Source organism: Prionailurus viverrinus, chromosome A1 (genome assembly GCF_022837055.1).
Source record: "Prionailurus viverrinus isolate Anna chromosome A1, UM_Priviv_1.0, whole genome shotgun sequence".
NCBI classification, from domain to species: Eukaryota; Metazoa; Chordata; class Mammalia; order Carnivora; family Felidae; genus Prionailurus; species Prionailurus viverrinus.
In genome coordinates this window covers 89901362-89910377 of record NC_062561.1, presented here as the reverse complement: position 1 = coordinate 89910377, position 9016 = coordinate 89901362, and positions in this window count along the sequence as shown.

The window sequence follows — 9016 nt, the reverse complement described above, 5'->3', positions numbered from 1 at the left end:
CTCTTTTTTTTCTGCTTCATTATTCTTTATAAGTTTGTCCTCTATATTGCTGATTCTCTGTCCTGCCTCATCCATCCTTGCCACCACTGCATCCATACATGATTGCAGCTCAGTTATAGCATTTTTAATTTATTCTGGCTATTTTTTACTCCTTTTATCAATGCAGAAAGGGATTCTAATCTATTTTTGACTCCAGCTAGTATTATTATCTTGATTCTAAATTCTGGTTCAGACATCTTGCTTGTATCTTGCTTGTTGGTTAAATCCTTGGCTGTCATTTCTTTGTGCTCTTTATTTTGGGGTGAATTCCTTAATTTTTTTATGTTGAATGGAGAACAGGAATTAGTGAGGTAGAAATATTGAAATAAAAAAATTAAAATTAAAAAAATATTAAAATTAAAAGTTAAAAACACACAAACACAAAAATCAAACAGATGATGCTAGATCTTAGGTGTGTTTGGTCTGGGTGTTGAAAGTGTTTTTAACAGATTAGAGAAAAAAATGGGGGAAAAAAACAAACAAACAAAAAAAGAAAATCGAGAATTTGAAAAAATGAATACACTGAAGTAGACTAAAATGAGATGATGGGGGTAAAATAGAATTATAAAAAAAATACACAAAAGTAAAGAATATAGTAGAAAAAATAAATAAATATATTTTAATAAAAATTAAAAATAAATACGATTTTTTTCTTTTTCTGTAATCAAGAAAAAGAAACAAAAAAGAGAAAAAGATGAAAAAAAGAAAGGAAATTGTTTGAAAATTTGAAAAAGTGAATACACTGTAGTAGACTAAAATAAAATGATGGAAGTCAAATAGAATTGGAAAAAAATCACAAAAAAACAAAAAATATAGTAAAAAATTTAAATAAAAATATTTTAATAGAAATTGAAGGTAAAAATGAAGTTTTTCTCTTTCTGCATTCAAGAAAATTTTTTTTTTTTTTTTTTTTTTTTTTTTTATTTAAAATTTTTTTTTTTTTCAACGTTTATTTATTTTTGGGACAGAGAGAGAGACAGAGCATGAACGGGGGAGGGGCAGAGAGAGGGAGACACAGAATCGGAAACAGGCTCCAGGCTCCGAGCCATCAGCCCAGAGCCCGACGCGGGGCTCGAACTCACGGACCGTGAGATCGTGACCTGGCTGAAGTCGGACGCCCAACCGACTGCGCCACCCAGGCGCCCCATCAAGAAAATTAAAGTAACAAAAAAGAGAAAAAAAGAAAGAAGGAAAAAAGGAAATTGCTTGAAAATTTGAAATGGTGAATACACTGAAGTAGACTAAAATAACATGATGGAAGTAAAATAGAATTTGAAAAAATTGACACAAAAGTAAAAAATATAGTAATAAAATTTAAAGAAAAATATTTTTAATAAAAATTGAAAATAAAAACGAACTTTTTCTCTTTCAGTATTCAAGAAACAGAAGTGTAAAAGAGAAAAAAGAAAGAAAGAAAATTGAATAGATGAACCTGCTAACAGATTGAAGTAGGACTGAAATTACTTCGTTTTCCTCTAGAAGTCAGTCTATGTAGCGCTTTATAGTCCATAAACCTCATGGTTTACATAAATGATATAAAAAGCATCCAAGGAGCACCTGGGTGACTCAGTCAGTTGAGTGTCTGACCTCACTTCAAATGAGGTCATGATCTCATGGTTTGTGAGTTTGAGCCCCGCTTAGGGCTCTGTGCTGACAGTTTGAAGCCTGGAGCATGCTTTGGATTCTGTGTCTCCCTCTCTCTCTGTCCCTCCTCCACTCACACACTCTCTCTCAAAAGTAAATAAACAGTAAAAATTTTTTTAATTCTTAAAAAAGCATCCAAACCATAAAGAAAAAAGCAAACCATACAGATTACAACAGAAACCATTAGTACTAGTAAACAAATTTAGCAACATTTCAAGATATAAAATGAGTATACAAAAATCTATTGCATTTCTTTACACTAAAAAAGAACTAACTGAAAGCAAATTAAAACATCCCTTGGGTGCCTGGATGGCTCAGTGGGTTAAACATCCAACTCTTGATATTAGCTCAGGTCATATCTCATAGTGGTGTGATGGAGCCCAACATCAGAATCTGCACTGAACATGTGAAGCCTGCTTGGGTTTCTCTCCCTCTCTCTTTGCCCCTTCCTGATTTGCACTCTCTTTCCCAAGATAAATAAATAATAACACATTTATAAAAAAGAAAACAGTCCAATTACAACTGCATTAAAAAAATAAATAAAATACCTTCCAAAAAAGAGTGGACACAAAAGATGTCTCTCTTTCTCTCTACATATATATATGTTATTATATATATCTACATATATTACTGTAATATATATGTATATGTATATATACAGTACTATATATATGACTATATGTATGTATATATTACTGTAATAAACCATGTAGAATCTAAACAAACTGCAGATCAATGAAACCAAGCGTTGGTTTTTTGAAAAAATAAACAAAATTGACAATCCTCTAGCCATGCTTCTCAAAAAGAAAAGGGAGGTGACCCAAATAAAATCATGAATGAAAATGGAATTATTACAAACAATCCCTCAGAGATACAAGCAATTATCAGGGAATACTATGAAAAAATATATGCTAACAAACTGGACAACCTGCAAGAAATGGACAAATTCCTAAACACCCACACACTCCCAAAACTCAAACAGGAAGAAATAAAGCTTGAACAGACCCATAACCAGCGAAGAAATTGAATCAGTTATCAAAAATCTCCCAACAAATAAGAGTCCAGGACCACATGGCTTCCCAGGGGAATTCTACCAGACATTTAAAGCAGAAATAATACCTATCCTTCTCAAACTATTTCAAGAAATAGAAAGGGAAGGAAAAACTTCCAGACTCATTCTATGAAGCCAGTATTACTTTGATTCCTAAACCAGACAGAGACCCAGTAACAAAAGAGAACTACAGGCCAATATCCCTGATGAATATGGATGCAAAAATTCTCAATAAGATACTAGCAAAACCAATTCAACAGCATATAAAAAGAATGATTCACTATGATCAAGTGGGATACATTCCTGGGCTGCAGGGCTGGTTTAACATTCGCAAATCAATGTGATACATCACATTAATAAAAGAAAAGATAAGCATCATATGATCCTGTCAATCGATGCAGAAAGAGCATTTGACAAAGTTCAGTATCCTTTCTTAAAAACCCTCGAGAAAGTCGGGATAGAAGGAACATACTTAAACATTATAAAAGCCATTTATGAAAATCCTACAGCTAACATCATCCTCAATGGGGAAAACCTGAGAGCTTTCTCCCTGAGATCAGGAACATGACAGGGATGCCCACTCTCACTGCTGTTGTTTAACATAGCGTTGGAAGTGCTAGCATCAGCAATCAGACAACAAAAGGAAATCAAAGGCATCAAAATTGGCAAAGATGAAGTCAAGCTTTTGCTTTTTGCAGATGACATGATACTATACATGGAAAATCCGATAGACTCCACCAAAAGTCTGCTAGAACTGATACATGAATTCAGCAAAGTTGCAGGATACAAAATCAATGTACAGAAATCAGTTGCATTCTTATACACTAACAATGAAGCAACAGAAAGACAAATAAAGAAACTGATCCCATTTACAATTGCACCAAGAAGCATAAAATACCTAGGAATAAATCCAACCAAATATGTAAAAGATCTGTATGCTGAAAACTATAGAAAACTTATGAAGGAAATTGAAGAAGATATAAAGAAATGGAAAGACATTCCCTGCTCATGGATTGGAAGAATAAATATTGTCAAAATGTCAATACTACCCTAAGCTATATACACCTTCAATGCAATCCCAATCAAAATTGCACCAGCATTCTTCTCGAAGCTAGAACAAGCCATCCTAAAATTCATATGGAACCACAAAAGGCCCCGAATAGCCAAAGTAATTTTAAAGAAGAAGACCAAAGCAGGAGGCATCACAATCCCAGACTTTAGCCTCTACTACAAAGCTGTAATCATCAAGACAGCATGGTATTGGCACAAAAACAGACACATACACCAATGGAATAGAATAGAAACCCCAGAACTAGACCCACAAACGTATGGCCAACTCATCTTTGACAAAGCAGGAAAGAACATCCAATGGAAAAAAGACAGCCTCTTTAACAAATGGTGCTGGGAGAACTGGACAGCAACATGCAGAAGGTTGAAACTAGACCACTTTCTCACACCATTCACAAAAATAAACTCAAAATGGATAAAGGACCTGAATGTGAGACAGGAAACCATCAAAACCCTAGAGGAGAAAGCAGGAAAAGACCTCTCTGACCTCAGCTGTAGCAATCTCTTACTCAACACATCCCCAAAGGCAAGGGAATTAAAAGCAAAAATGAACTACGGGGACCTTATGAAGATAAAAAGCTTCTGCACAGCAAAGGAAACAACCAACAAAACTAAAAGGCAACCAACGGAATGGGAAAAGATATTCGCAAATGACATATCGGACAAAGGGCTAGTATCCAAAATCTATAAAGAGCTCACCAAACTCCACACCCGAAAAACAAATAACCCAGTGAAGAAATGGGCAGAAAACATGAATAGACACTTCTCTAAAGAAGACATCTGGATGGCCAACAGGCACATGAAAAGATGCTCAACATCGCTCCTCATCAGGGAAATACAAATCAAAACCACACTCAGATATCACCTCATGCCAGTCAGAGTGGCCAAAATGAACCAATCAGGAGACTATAGATGCTGGCGAGGATGTGGAGAAACAGGAACCCTCTTGCACTGTTGGTGGGAATGCAAATTGGTGCCGCCACTCTGGAAAACAGTGTGGAGGTTCCTCAGAAAATTAAAAATAGACCTACCCTATGACCCAGCAATAGCACTGCTAGGAATTTACCCAAGGGATACAGGAGTATTGATGCATAGGGGCACTTGTACCCCGATGTTTATAGCAGCACTCTCAACAATAGCCAAATTATAGAAAGAGCCTAAATGTCCATCAACTGATGAATGGATAAAGAAGTTGTGGTTTATATACACAATGTAGTACTACATGGCAATGAGAAAGAACGAAATATGGCCTTTTGTAGCAACGTGGATGTAACTGGAGAGTGTGATGCTAAGTGAAATAAGCCATACAGAGAAAGACAGATACCATATGTGTTCACTGTTATGTGGATCCTGAGAAACTTAACAGAAACCCATGGTGGAGGGGAAGGAAAAAAAAAAGAGGTTAGAGTGGGAGAGAGCCAAAGCATAAGAGACTGTTAAAAACTGAGAACAAACTGAGGGTTGATGGGGGGTGGGAGGGAGGGGAGGGTGGGTGATGGGTATTGAAGAGGGCACCTTTTGGGATGAGCACTGGGTGTTGTATGGAAACCAATTTGACAATAAATTTCATACATTGAAAAAAAATTTCACACTGAAAATAAATAAATCAAATAAATAAATAAATGTGGCCATAATTGAAAAAAAAGAGTCATAACCTTAACCAACTGAGCCACGAAAGAGAAAATGCTTTCATGTTTTCTTAATCATGAAAGACAAAATGCTTTCGCCTAACATCAAGAACAAGACAAGAATATTCTCTCACACCACTCTATAACACATGGTACTTGAAGTCCTACTGTCTGCAATAAGATAAAAAAATTTTAAAGGTACACTTACTGGAAAGGTAGAAACACAATTCCCCCTGTTCAAAGGATACATAATTTTTTTCATAAAAGATTCCAACAAATCCATAAAAATCTCCTAAACTAATAAATCAGTGGAAATGTCACAAAATATAAGGCCACCTAATAAAAATATTCCTGTGTTCCAGCAGCAATGAAAATTTGGAATTTAAATTTTTTAAAAAACATTATACAGAAAAATAAAATAAATAAAATAAAATAAAATAAAATAAAAATATTGAGGCATAAACAATAAAGATGTGTAGGGGCTATACACTGAAAACTGAAAGAACACTGATGAAAGAAACATGGGAAAATTCAAATATGTGAGAATACAAAGTGTGGTCATAGATTGAAAGCTCAATAATGTGATGATGCCATTTTTTTCCAATTACATCTATAGATTCATAACAATACCAATCAAAATCCCAGCAAGCTTTGTTCATAGATATAGGCAACCTATTTCTAAAATTATATAGAAAAGGCAAAGGAAACAGAATAGGCAAAACAATTATGGAGAAAAAGTACAAAGTTTGAAGACTCCCACACTATTCTTATCATATTCTGAGACTTCCTAGAAAATTGCGGTAACAGGGACATTGGGGTATTGAAGAAAAGATGGATATACAAACAATGGAACAAAATAGAGAGGACAGAAATTGACCTAACAATGATTAAACAATTTTTGACAACTTGCTAAGGCAATTCAATGGGAAAAGAAATTTATTGCAAAGAATGTTTATGGAACATATGGATACCAATATGTGGGAGTTGGACAATGAATAAATTAACCCCTATTTCCCTGGAAAGAAGGTTTGTAAAGACAGATTTCTCTCTCCCAAGTTAATTGCATTGTGCCTCCTAATAATTCCGGTGTCTTTATGGAGCATGTCCACTCTCGCATACTTCTTTTATGTAAATGTTAAATTGCCTTTAGACTTTGTATCCCCACAAGATCCTTGAGCAAGTTAGTCAATCCCTATTTTGAGCATAGAGGGACATAATTTTGTGTGATTTAGCAAAGGTCAGACACCTAGAAAGAAGAACAACCATGATCTCTGCTCACCTTCAGACAAATATCCACCTATCTATTTGGCATCTCCACTCTGAGTTCAAACAAACACCTCAAATCTTACAGTTCTGTTTCTGAGCTCTTGATTGACTCCTTGATTCTGCTTCACCCTTATCCCCAGAGCTACTCACCTGGAGCTTTCCCCATCTCCTAGAAAGGTACTTCTCTTCATTTTGTTGCTCAGGACAAATCCAGCATGTGATTTTTATATCCTCCCTCTGATATCTTCCTCCAGCTAGTCAACAAACCTGGCAGGACTGTCTTTAAAATAAATCCTGAATCCAGTCTCTTTTCACACCTTCTATCTCTTTCCCAGTTTCCCAATCCCCTGCCTTCTCTCACATGAACAACTAAGTAAGCACCTTTGGTTGCTCTAAGCCTGCCCCATTGACCCCCATGATCTTCTATCTGCCAAATTCCTTCCAAAACCTAAATTAGGTTATGTCCTCCCTTCAGTGGTTTCCATCATAGTTAGAATCAATCCTGAAGCAAATACCATGCCCTTCAGTCTCTTCCATCAGCTGATCCCTGATTATTTCTAATACTTCCTTTCCTACCTTTCTCCCATTGTATACACTATAGCATACTGAGCTCCAAGGCCCACCAGAAAAGTCAATGGACATGACAAGCTCCTTGAATTTTCATGGATTTTTCATTTGCTCTTCCCTCCACCTGGGACACTCTTCCTACATTTGTGCACATTTTATGTTTCTGCTCAACTGTCAGGTCTTCAGAGAGCCCTTCTCTGACCACCTATTTGAAATATCCTCCCTTTCCACTTACACTTCTTTATTCTTCTTCATAGCACCAGCACCACCTGACTCCATGTCATCTTTGTATTTTTCCACTCTCTTGTATTTCTCCCCTATAAAGTAAAGTTTAATGTAGGAAGGGACTTGGTTCCTTTTACTCCCTGAAATATCCCTAGTGCTCATTTAGAAAATTCAGACAACTGCTGAGGGCTGCTTAAGGAGCCCGTAATGCTGAATAAACAAGTGAGAAATCAATGAATAAAGAAGACAGTATTATCAGCCAAAGCCTTTAACCATAAAATCTAACCATACTGCCCATTGGTAAGCTTTCTATTCTTCATTGTGTAGAGTAGCAACACTTCTTCCTAGGTTTTCTGAGATTAGTACACCATTGGTTTTGTTGTTGTTTTCATTTGTAAATTGTTATTGTTGGGGGTGGGGAGCATCTAAGCTGGGCATCATCTAAGCTGAGGTCAAGGTATTAAGTGAATCTTGATTCAAACATGGACCTTCAACTATGAATAGAGGTGTACTTGAGATTTAGTTTGGATGCCCAAAGAAAAATCAGGAAGAGCAAGTAATGAAAATAGAGTCTGAAGTCAAATCCTACTTTCCCCATTACCTAGTAGGAAGATGACTCAACAATCTGGGCTGCATTTCAAAAATGTGGGTGGTAAATGTGCCAAACCTCAGTTTGTTTGGGGTGTTAAACGTTATAGGAGTAGCTTGGCCCACAATTAGCTTTCAATAAAAGTTCTCTGTCATTAAAATTTTTCAAGATAAAAGGCATCCCAACAAAGATCACCAAAGTTTACCTCCTCCTTTCTGATGAGGACTCCAGAAAGTGATTTCATTTGTGCGTGGTATTGTTGACTTAGAGCTGCTGCAATAGGAGAGAGATGTCAACGTGGCTTGAGAGTTGGAAATTTCACATCACTTGTTCTAACAATGTCCTACCTCCGAGAAGCAATACATCATCTCACAGCTCTGAAATTGAACAAAAGTTAGGACGGTGGCTGTTTTACCACTGACCCAACTGGTAAGAAGACTACAAGATGCCTTCAGACAAGAGCACTGAATATCAGGGGTGAAAGATTTCCCTTTCCACCAAAAGCAATTCTCTGGTGGTCCAAGTCACAATCCCCAAATTCAGGTCATGAAAAGGAGTTTTGTGTTGAAGGGAAGGTCACATGGGGAACAAAATATTTAAGGCACAGTGAGATGGCAATGAGAGCCGCTGAATGGCAAGGGCTCACATCAGATACCAAAAGTGATGGCCAGAAGCTCTGGTGGAGTTTCAGAAGCCACCCCAGACAGAGACTGGCTTGTCTTGGACGCTGACCTGATAACGACCACAAATCGCCCACAATAATCAATTGGTTGGGTTCATAGGTCTTTATTTGCATACATATCACAGCTTCCTTCTACTTCCTTCTACCAGATTCTAACAACTCTACCCTCTTGACAGCACCTTCTTTCACGCTTTACACTGCCAGAGAATCCTTTAAGCCTTTTATGAATGCCCACCAGGAACATGAACACTCTTGTT